The following is an 11,860-nucleotide window of genomic DNA, read 5'->3' on the forward strand; positions in this document are numbered from 1 at the left end:
AAAAGGTCAATGCAGTCACAGCTGCAACTGTATCTGTAGCTGCGATGGATGAGAAACTGAGACTATGAAGAAGAGACACTGATAAAAGACAGAGAAGAGAGAAACAAGCAGATATACCAACAGAAATGCACAGGACAGATGACAAAATAGAAGAGCAGGAGAGAGAGAGTGGTCGCTGTAAGTGCTCTTCTATAAGTCTCTGAGTCACAGTCAGGGATTAAGGCACAGAGCGGCAAAAGAAATATACTGGAGTCAAGCCGTTCGCATGGAAAAAAGTGAAATTAATACTGTCCAACGAAGAAGCAGCAGTCACATTCAATCATATTACACCATTATAAGTGTCACGGTCAGTGAAGCATGGCGAGAGAGAGACAGAGGGAGAGGAAGGAAGAGGATTCAGAGGAAAAAAGGAGCAAAGATGCAAAAACGGGAGTGTGGGAGTCGGTGAGAGTGATAACAGGCAGAGAGACAGGACAGTGAAAGAGTAACGAGACACACATCAACACAAAGAGACAGAATGGAGGAGGTTATTATGGTAAAGAGGTCAACCTTGCAGTAATGCTCCATGTTGCCGAAAAGAAAACAGGCTTTTTGTGTGTGAATTACGTGTGTCAGAGTGCACTGCTGTCTCTGTGGATCTCTGTGGACGTGCATGCAGTCGAGCCATCAGCTGCCGATACGCTGTCTCATCAAGGCCTGTAGAATGTGCACGCTTTTGTTTGTGTGTTTAGCGTAGGACAAAAACAGCATTTATGTAATCTCAAGGCCTCGTCGTCAACCGAGTATGTAAAGGTACACAGAAAACAGAAGCGCTAGCCCCTTTCACACAGCCTCTTCAAAGCAGGCGTGCTGTTACTCCACCTCACCGATGGGTACGTGAGGTACGAACAAGGAATGTGAAGGCGTTGTTTTTCTTCCGACAGTGGAGGGATGCCGGGACAGGGGTGTCTTGATGACGTGTTATGTGTGCGACCCACCACCAGGGATTTAAAAAGCAGCTAGCAGCAGTTAGCAGCTAACTCAAAGATGGAGAATAGCTCCTGAAAATGTCTGCAAATTCAAGGGACAGCAAGGTCCGGGATCCCCTCACCCACCGAGCAGAGGAAGAGATCAGGCACCATGTAACAGGGATGGTAGATAATTGTTATTGCTATGTTATGCCATGATTATTGTTTAGAAAGCGCTGCTTGACGCATATGTCACAGGTCACACTAGACGCCTCTTTTGCGTCCGGAGCATCGCCTTGCCGTGACAAAATAGATGCAAACATCATCCAGGCATTCCTGTCTGATGCTTAATTTAGCAAACATTATATTAAGTGATAATATAGAAAGCTGTTGTGTACAGTATTCTTTTAATTAAACAAACTATCGTGGACAGGTTTATTTTTGGGACCTTTTCCAGGTGAGTAACTGTTCTATTCATCTGCAGCACAGCCGGGATAAATACGAGAGAGAGGGGGGAGAAAGCGGTGAAGGGTGAGGCATACTGAAGAGGACAGGTGGAGGGAAATAGTAGGAGGGAGAAGGGATGAGAAGAGGGGATGGGGGGAGGAAAGAGGAGAGAAGGGAGGAAGGAGAGGACGAGAGAGGAAGAGACAGGAGAGGATGAGAACTACGAGATAAGTCCCAGTGTGATCAAAGCCTCACTCTGACATCAAGAGCGGGCCTTGCCAGCGTTCTGACTGGTTCATGTTAGAAATGCACATACACACTTTGAAACATTAAAATATGTGTGACTCACAAGCCTCTCCTCATATTTCTCCAAGTGATGCTGATATGCAGAGAAAGATGGAAGAGACTTCTAAAGCAATACGCATTTTAACGCTGTGGTTTGGAGCTGATCGTCTCATGACTGTTCGAACATGGACAAAGACGTGAATTCTGAATGTGTCTAATGACTTTATTTGCTTTAAACACAGGTGATGACGGGTAGAAATCCCTTTGTCTAACACCCACTCCTGTCATGCCACAATGCAGGCAGAAGAAAGAGCTTGCACTGCTCTCAGTCAAGCAGCTCCGTGCAACAACAGACGGGACAAACAGCCGTTCTCCTGCTTGAAAAATCGGTTGCCATGACTCTATTTTTCTGACATTTCTCAAAATACCACAACCTGCAAAATGATTTCACCGGTAAATCAGTCCGGATGTTGAAGCCATAACTCTTCGTGGACGGGGCTGCAGAAAACAATGAAGGCTCTTTCTGCACATTGGGAAGCTGCACATGCTGAATATCATGCGGTAAATAATGTAGCTATTAAAGTAAAGTGGAGACATTCAACATGGAGATTAAGCCACTTATTTCCAGAAAGTTTCTATAAATAGGTGCCGGAGCCCCTCCTCTCATCAGGACATTGGACACCACACATCATAACAATTTGTCGTACGTTGTGCCTTCAAGCTGTATCATTATGCAGCTATTTCCGTCCTCTGCGTGTCATTCAGTTTCATTTCGCTTTCTTTCTTTCTTGTTAGTCGAAACTGAAAAAACAAAGGAAAAATGTGTCGAGAGGGACTCATGACAAATGTTCTCGGCCAGACGGAGGTCACAGTTACATGTTTTTTTGACCGGTGAGCCACCAGGATGCCATTTTTTTAGCTCAACTATCTATCAGTCTGTTTATCTGCCTGTCTCTTCATCCACCCCCACGATGCAGAGTCCTCTATCTAACCCTGCTCATAATCAGATAAGCTCTATGCAGCATTTGCTGTTTTGGCTGACCACTAAGACTGTATATATGTGTGTGTGTTTGTGTGTGTGTTTCTTACTTTCGACCTTATGACAGGTTGTTCGATCTGGTTTCAGCATCACTGTGTGTGTCTGCGTCAGCGCGTGCGTTGCAAATAAGTTCTGTTTCCAGGTGATACACACCTGTTTGGAGCTGATCTGTCAGCTGCTAACATGGACAGAATACACGCACACTCACGCAGTATGAATGCATGTATGCATACACACACACACACACACACGCAAACGCACACATACACACACGCCGAAGCCTGAGGCAACAACCGTCTGTCCATAGAGTTCACCTTTACAAATGTGTTCCATCAGCACAATTAACTCGCTACAATTAACATAACCATGTTAATTATGGTAATCAACAACACACCGTCTGCAAATATACACTCAGACCTGACGGAGTTTCACACAGAGGCGAGCTCAGCGAAGTGATGGAGAGAGAGGGAGAGAGAGAGAGAGAGAGAGAGAGAGAGAGAGAGAGAGAGAGAGAGAGAGAGAGAGAGAGAGAGAGAGAGAGAGAGAGAGAGAGAGAGAGAGAGATGAAAGATGATGAATTAATCAAAAAGTATTGATAATCAAGCATTTGTTTAAGTCACTGATCGAACAAAAATACCAAAATGCAACTTGAGGATATCACTCGTGGTTCTCCTTTTTTGCTCTTTTCATGCATTTTATCAACTAGATGTTTTGAATTATCTTTAAAAACGCATATATTTTAATTAGAAATTAATCAGCAGCGAAAATAATTGTGGAATTTGCTGCAGAAAACAGAGAAGAGGATGAGATGAGGAAGACAGTATGAAGAGTGAGACAGGAGAGACAGCTGTGGATGACCGCTTCAGTGAGAATGAACACACACACACACACACACACACACACACACACACACACACACACACACACACACACACACACACACACACACACACTGTTAATTATTATTCTGAATAATGAGAAGCAAACGACTCATTAAATCTCTCCTTGACCTGCACGCTGAAACTAGCCTCTCTTCCCTTTCTTTCTCAGTGACTCTAACTGGACTTCATACAAAATCTGTCAAACCAGAAGCCTTTCAGATGTGAATTATTAATTGCCTTTCACCCCCCCCCCCAAAAAAAAAAATCACCGACCCCAATCTGGAGCAGTTTTGTACCAAACTGATGGAAGAATGCAGTGAAAACCTCCTGAAATTCAGAAGTGAGATGAACTTTGTTCTCGACCATCATCAGGTATCACCTTTCTTTTCCTCTCTCTCACTGTTGTTCAGTGTCTTTTCCTGCTGGGTACTGTCTACCAAAGCAAAACACGCACGCACGCACGCACGCACGCACGCACACAGAGTTAAAATTGGCCATAAAAAAAAAAAAACAACCTCCCTTTTCTTCCTCTCATGTGACTGGTGGCATGAGACCACAAACCACCTGACTGCACCTAACAACTGTCACAGAAAACAAATTACTCTGGATTACGCAGATATGCTCTCTCGAACACACACACACACACACACACACACACACACACACACACACACACACACACACACACACACACACACACACACATAAAATCTACAGAATATACACACCTACAAAAACACATTGGCATTACATTTGCTTTGACATACAGCGCTGCACTCGTGTAAAAGAACACACACGTATATTCTGTACAAGGTGCTCTGATCAATACAGCTCTCTATCTGAAGTAATCAATTCTCATTCTAGCCTGATCAATATCCCTGTCAACGCTGCGTTCTGATCATCAATAGTGAAATCGATGAAATCGCCCATTAATCCTGAATTAACATTGATCCAGATTCCTCCGTTATCACGATTACCGCACAGCCTCCTCGCCTGGCAGTAAATCCTCACCGGCTGCTCTCCTCCTGCTCATGTATGGGAGAAAAGGTCACACACGAGCTGCAGAGCAGCTTCTCCTGGAGAACAACTGACAAAGCTTAAATATTGATAAAAGGCAACGCATTTGGGCTGCAGCGTCTGGCATTACGTTCCCAGGATGAGAGGCGATAAAAAGCGAATGAGTCGACATTTAATTGATGCTGGAGTGTTTCTGCGCTGCCACATGCGTTTCTAAATTGCTCTAAGTGGTGTCCTTGTTGTTTTCTGGTATTATTTGCGGCGCTGTCTTCCTGTCTCCAAGTCCTTATTTGCATCCATCCAGGTAATGCCTGCACTACTTAAATGACTTCAGTGTGACTTTCCTCATCAAATAACGAGAGCGCGAACATACTCATGAATTACTGGTTTGTTTCTGTGGCCAGGACTGAAAGGCATTTTCCATCTTAATGACTTCAGTTTTGATGTTTAATTTATTCTTTTCTTCCTCGTGCTTTTCAGGTTGAGAAGGATTGGATTAAATCCCATCATGCATTTGGTTAAAGGCTGAGAAACACCCTCAAAAAAGTGAAAACACAGATAGACGATCGCTTGCTTTGAAGCCACGGAAGACAGCTCACATTTAACGTGTTTTCTGACAAACTTTAGCACTTGTTTGGATTGAAAGATGAAGTTTTGAGCTTTTGAAAGGTTTATGAAAAATAGGATGTTTTCACAAAGTTAGTGCACTAAAGAATCACTTAAAGTTGGTCTAAAACGGCAATGATTCGTTGACTTTACCTAATTATTAAAACCTCTGTTGTCAGGTGTCGGACTTGTGGGTGATTTATCTTCTCCAGCTTGTGTTCTTTAATGTTCATGCCACTAGAATGTAAAGCAGTGGAGGACTAAGTGAAACCACATGAGCACGAGAAAAGGAAACACAAGCTCTGTGCTTAAAGGCCCAGGAAACTAAATCCAGGACGTTAAACTGCCAGGAAACTGTGTCAACAGCGCGAACCACCTGTGCTGTCTCCGTCTCCTCACATGCACCAATACCCAGAAAATCAGTCCCCCACCCACCGCACCCGTCGTTAAACGCAGACAAATCAGCCACTGTCTTTTTTTCTCTTGAGGGCAAGTAAAGGGATTAGAGGTCAAAAACACTAATTACTGACTCCGCCATTTAATCTGGTTGAGGCCGGAGATTAGAGTTATAATCCCATCGCGCTGCTACAGGAAATTATAAATCTGTGTAACATCTACCTGGCTCCCCGTTACGTTTGCCCTGCCTGGACGAGGAGAAGAGGACGCGGAAACAAAGATGAAGAGCCGACGATGGAGAGCAGGAAGAGGGTGAGACGGATAAAGAACTGAAAGGCAGAGAGGAGAAAGTTTAACCCGCAGCCTGTTAAACTGACTTCTATCGAACCCGTGGACCCAGGGACCGGGGGAAAGCAAAACAAGGTAGTGCAGAGGCAAAATGGAGAAACCAACTCGATTCTCCCTGAACACCCCTCTCCTCTTTACTGCTGACCCCCCCCCCCCCGCTCCCTCCTCTCCCCCTCTCCCTCACTCTCTGGGAGGTAATGTGAATCTGAAGGTAACAGAAGCCAGTCACGGTGGACATGCTTATCCAGACAGACTCGACGTACGTACGTGTGTGTGTGTGTGTGTGTGTGTGTGTGTGTGTGTGTGTGTGTGTGTGTGTGTGTGTGTGTGTGTGTGTGTGTGTGTGTGTGTGTGTGTGTGTGTGTGTGTGTGTGTGTGTGTGTGTGTGTGTGTTTGGGGAGTGCAGATTGAATCCTGCATCCCTGGGGAGCCTAACTACCTCTCCATCTCTCTGACTGGCCCTCTCAGAGAGGGGCGGGGGGGGGGACGCAGAGGGAGATTTGGAAAGAATTAGAAAGAAAGAGCAGAGAGGAAAAAGGAGAGCAGAGCAGAGCGGTCGAGGCTGCAGCGAAGCCCAACAGCTCCCTCTGTTGTCACCTAGAAAAGGTCTGCTACCTCTCTCTCCTTCATCCCCCTCTTCACTTTGAATTCGGCCTCCTCATCTTCAACAGCCCCGTCTGTTTCTCTTTCCAACGTCTCTTTTCTCCTCTTTCCCACTTTCAAAGAAACTAGTTTACGATGCCACGACTTGTGAGAATCAGCAGCTGGTGCCTAATTAAATATAAATATAACGATTACAGTGTAATAAATTAATCCCTCTATCTCGCTGCCTCCCCGGTGAGCTACGTCAGCAGTGTTTGGAGTCACTTGCCTTTAAACTCATTCCAGCAGGGGAGGTTTTACTCTCTTCAAAATTCAGTCCTGCACATTTCATTAATGTGGAAAAATCGACAGAAAAACAAAGTGGCTCACAGCCAAAGTCAGCCATGATGTAAGCATAGTTTATGAATGTTTTATGTAAACTTAACTTAAAGTCAATCACTGTAAAGAATTAAGCTCCTTTGGTAAAGATGACACACAGAGAAATGTAAAAGAAATGTGGGATTGTACCTATTAACCTGATTGGAGTCACCTGACCCTCAGCAGATCAGGTGGCACAAACACAAAGTCCTCTGTAACCTTGATTGAAGTGCAGCATGTAGCAGCATTCACTGGCCTCGTTGTGTCTTTTCAAACACTGCTGAAGGTTTAATTATGTTTCGACAAACTACAGGGAACGCATTCTGCCGTGAAGAAGAACATTTCCAATGCCAGGTCCTGAAACGGCTTCGACAAAGCCAACAAATCTGACGACATTTCTGTGTCAGTTTGTGTGCCGTTTCTTGGCTGAACATCAGTGAAAGATCTGATACCTCACCCACCCCGCTTTCATCTGTCATCCAAGCCAGGTCTCTGTATACGGCTCAACCTAAATAGCACAAACATGTATTGGTGCAAGAGGATTCTGTGTTTTTGTACTGCTTTTAAGGTACTCGCTTTCCCACAGAAACCTCACTTTGTGTGAACTGAAAGGGGAGCTGTGTTCGTTCCTGAGTTAGCTAAGTGAAGACAAGCAGCTTCTGGCTGCAGGTCTCATTTCGGCTCAGACAGCAGCGGCTCTCACAGAAGAGTGAGACAAAATACACTGCTGATAGAAGTCACGCTGCCCTCCTCTCCTCTCCTCCCCTGCCTCCTCCTCCTCCTCCTCCTCCTCCTCCTCCTCCTCCTCATAATCTGCTCGGAGTCTTCCTTCTCTGCTCCTCCAAACGCCCGTCCAGTTGTTTCTCCTCTCCCCCCTCATTTCCTCTCAGGCTACTCTTTACTGCCTCTTGATCCTCTCCTCGATCCAGTCTGAATCACTGTGTGACTCAAATACTGTAGCTGGAAGAATTAATTAGAGAATTAAGCAAACATCCAAAAGCCTAAATGGGGCGATGCTGTGATGCTATTTACAAAAACCCCATTTGTGGAGCCACAGTGAGAAGGCTCTGATGTTGAACTCAGTCTCAGAGCGAATACAAGAAGAAACAAGTCAAAACTAGAAAAATTAAGGACATTCTTTTCTTGTGATGTGTCTTTTAAATGGCCACTGAACCACAATGTAAACTCACAGAACCAAAAAAGAAAAGAGGGGGAATTCTGCTTTTCTTCCCTGCAGTGCTGACTGGTCTGTAGGCTAATTAGCAAAATTCAAGGGGCGAAAATAAACAGTTGAGCGCTGTCTGAGAAGTAACCACGTACTAAGAAAATGTGGAGGAAAACCACAACAACACTGTTGCGACACTGGAAACTAAAGGGGACAGAAAAAGCTCTTTGCCTGTGAGAATGTAACTCAAGAAGTTACAAGCCCTTTTTTCTATTTAACAAACTGGAGCTAGCACCTCTCACGAGTCTCTCTGTGTGCATATTTATTTCTATTGTTGACTGCAAGAGGGGAAAAAAAAAAAAAGCCACTGCAAGAAACAGCACTGCAAAGCAGCCGAGCCGGCTGGTAGAAGAACCCCCTGTCGAATATAACACAACAACAGCAAATGATTTTCTCAATGGCTCCCACAAGACCGAAGAGTACAGAGAGAGTCAGGGAGCGTGGGGTGAGGAGAGATGGAGAGACTGAGGAGGAAGGAGGGGAGAGGAGTGGGAGAAAGAGGCGAGATGCAACATAAAGGAGGAGGTGGGGGAGAGAGGGAGGGGAGACATTTCATAGCGCAACAGTGTGGGAGACAGAAGGAGGGAGAGGTGGAGAGTGAGAGAGATTATTGCTTGCTTGAGAGCAGCAATCTTGAGCTGTGCCATGAATACCAAAGACTGCACAGCCCGACAGTCAACGCCTCTCTCTCTCTCTGCTCCCCCATTGAAAGCGCAGCGGAATTGCAGCTGCCCAAATTATACACCGATAACTCACTTACTCTCCATCGAAAACGACTCACCAGGAGCTCAGCACTCCATCCGTCCATAATTATTCATAACACACTGGCGCACTCAGAGACTCAACCAGCAAGGACACGTTTTCAGAGGATTTCACTAGATGTCTGTGCAACAATTAAAAAAATGATCTAATGTGGCCCTACAGGGACGATAAGCCAAACGCACGGACCTAATTGAGTGCAGAATGAGCCTGAACGAGCCTACGGGCAAGTGATCTGTATGCAATTTTTATGCAGTTTCACCGGCGCTGGCGCACACGGAGAGGACGCAGCTCTGGTCGTATTCAGATAGACTCAGTACTAAAGGGATTCACATTTCAATATCCTAATTTCACAAAGCGATAATGAACCCCGCAAAGAGCAGCCTCAGTGGAAATGAGAAAACGACGTAAGACTGAGAAGGTCAGAAAAAAAGAAAAGAAAGAGCTTGTGGTTGGTCATTTAGACTGTGAAGAGACACTTTATTGGCTCAACGGAAGATGAGTGAGGGCGCTTTCCTGGAGAAATGGGCCTATATGCCGAAGAAATGCACATATAACTGCCTCTCCAGAAAGTCACCACTGTTTCTCTAGAACAACTGAATTATTTGCCTGAGCAGATGATGGGATTTGACCGTGAAATGCGCGCGCGCGCACACACACACACACACACACACACACACACACACACACACACACACACACACACACACACACACACACACACCAATCCTGTGTTGACGGTGATCCAAAGAAAAGTTATGTGTCGCCCTTACGCGGAGACGCCGGGAGACACCGAGACGGCGAAAGAGAGCCTTCATCGAGATTAGCCACTATACGTGGCCGCGCGCGCGCGCGCGCGCGCACACACACACACACACACACACACACACACACACACACACACACACACACACACACACACACACACACAGTGTCGAACGCGCGCGCACACACCAAACAAGCGCAAATTTGCGGACACACGCTGGGGTGGAAATGTGAAAAGAAATTGGTCTGTGTTTTGAGAAAAGCCCAACCGTCATCCAGTGGCCCCGAGGAGCGGAGAAAGTCCGCACTGTTCAGCCAGCAGCACAACTAATACACCCAAGTCTTCAGAGATTTTCATTCTACCATCGCTAATGCGCCAAGGCTCTCTGGGGTTTTCTTAGCTTATCCCTCATTTGCTCAAACGCAACGAAGTCCGACTTCGTCTCACAATGACCCTTTTAATATGTACACGCGGTGTTTGTGTGGCGGCCCCTGCGTCTGAATTCATCCAGAGTCGGACCAGAATCTCCCCAGCATCCCGGGAGCCGAAACACTGCACTTGGTTCTCCGTCGCCCGTTTTACGCTCAGTAAAGCCCTTGCAGAGGGAGACGCGCGGACATTACGGTGGGAGAGAAACAGACCGAGGTGGAGGAGAGATGATTGGGACTGTGTTGAGGTGACAACGGCAAAATCCCATCCTTTAACTCAAGCGGTCCTTACCTTGGAAGTGAGAGACTCCGTGCGCAGCCCGTCTCTCCAAGGAAATTTCCCCAATACATACAAGCCAGCAGAAAACGATCACTTCTCTCAACTCGTATTGCTTCTTTTATCAGATGTCCAACACATCCACTGATTGATAACCCAGTTTTTGCTGTTGGATAAGAGGGGGGTGAAAAAAATCAGAGCCAAGTCGGTTCCCCTCAAACCCAAAATGTTCTCTCCGATTTCTTATCCGCTGGAGCGCAGAAGCAAAGACACCAAACCAACCAAGCGGGTGCAAAGATGAGTAGAAAAACAGAGGGTAGAAAATGACAGACAGCAGCACTGCGTCTTGATAAGGTTCCGAAGTTGAACTGATGAAGAGGAGTGTCGGTGAGGATTTGGGTGTCGGGAGAGAAAAAGGGTAATCACCGTAGCATCCCTCCCTCCTTCGGGTATCAAATCCGGCACCGTCAGCGGCGTTTATCCGTCCTCCCTCCAAGAGCCTCGGAAGCGGAGTGAGAGAAGCTGAACGGGCGCGCAGCGGCGGCAGCAGAGAGAGAGAGAGAGAGAGAGAGAGAGAGAGAGAGAGAGAGAGAGAGAGAGAGAGAGAGAGAGAGAGAGAGAGAGAGAGAGAGAGAGAGATGTCGCTGCCGATGGAGGGCGTTGGAAACTAGAGTAACCCTCTCTCTCCTCTAACTTTCTCCTCTCTGTATTCTTTGGGCTTACCGTAGTAATCATATAATGTTTTGTTGTAGGGATACCTCTTAGATAGCCTGTCATGGGACTGTGGGAATCAGTGGCAGCAGAGCAGAGGACAAATACAACCATCCAGTGCAATAAGATCTACACCTTTGACATCCTCATCTGATGGAGTATTATAGCCTGCGGTGAAAAAAATTATTTAAGCTTATGTAAATATTTCTGGTGGTGTTTGTAAAAAGCACACATGCTGCACAGGATGTGTTGTATATAATGACGACGTGTTCAGGTCAAATTATGTCACCATTATTGTGACTCTGTGCACCCTTTCAGATCAAATTGCAGACTGAGGCTGCAGCAGAAGAAGCCCTGCAGAACTGCTAAATGAATGCAACAGTTGCTCTCTCCTCATTGGCTGAGAGCAGCATCCAACCCCTGCCAAAGCAGATTTAGAATCTCAAAGGCAGCCAATGAGAGAAGAGGAGGGGAGCGTGGAGGGAGGGCAGGCTGTGGAAGACCCATCTTTCTGAGAGGCGATTGGCTGAATAAAAGTCCCATTTAAAATATCTCCTGGCCAATGAGAGAAGAGGAGGGGAAAAAAAAAAAAAAAAACTCATGGAAAATAAAATGTCCTGATTTCAGTGAGATGTAACAGCTGGTTTATGATTCTCCATATATGTCTTTTAGAAGAATAAACACTTTTGCTTTATTCATTTGATGTGTTGACTCCACAGACTTTTGAGTCAGAACTCATTCATTACCTAAACTTATCGTTAATTCAGC

At 45.8% G+C, this 11,860-nt stretch overlaps 1 protein-coding gene across 1 annotated transcript in view; it reads right to left on the reverse strand.

Moving 5' to 3' along the window:
- Window positions 1-10,929, reverse strand: part of cdh11 (cadherin 11, type 2, OB-cadherin (osteoblast)) — an 84,887-nt gene extending 73,958 nt beyond the window's left edge. Inside the window, exon 1 of the mRNA XM_070977461.1 lies at window positions 10,397-10,929. The gene's annotated coding sequence lies outside the window, so the exon portion shown is untranslated. The remainder of the gene's footprint in view (window positions 1-10,396) is intronic.
- Window positions 10,930-11,860: the final 931 nt, after the last annotated feature.

Source organism: Chaetodon trifascialis, chromosome 13 (assembly GCF_039877785.1).
Source record: "Chaetodon trifascialis isolate fChaTrf1 chromosome 13, fChaTrf1.hap1, whole genome shotgun sequence".
Lineage (NCBI taxonomy): Eukaryota > Metazoa > Chordata > Actinopteri > Chaetodontiformes > Chaetodontidae > Chaetodon > Chaetodon trifascialis.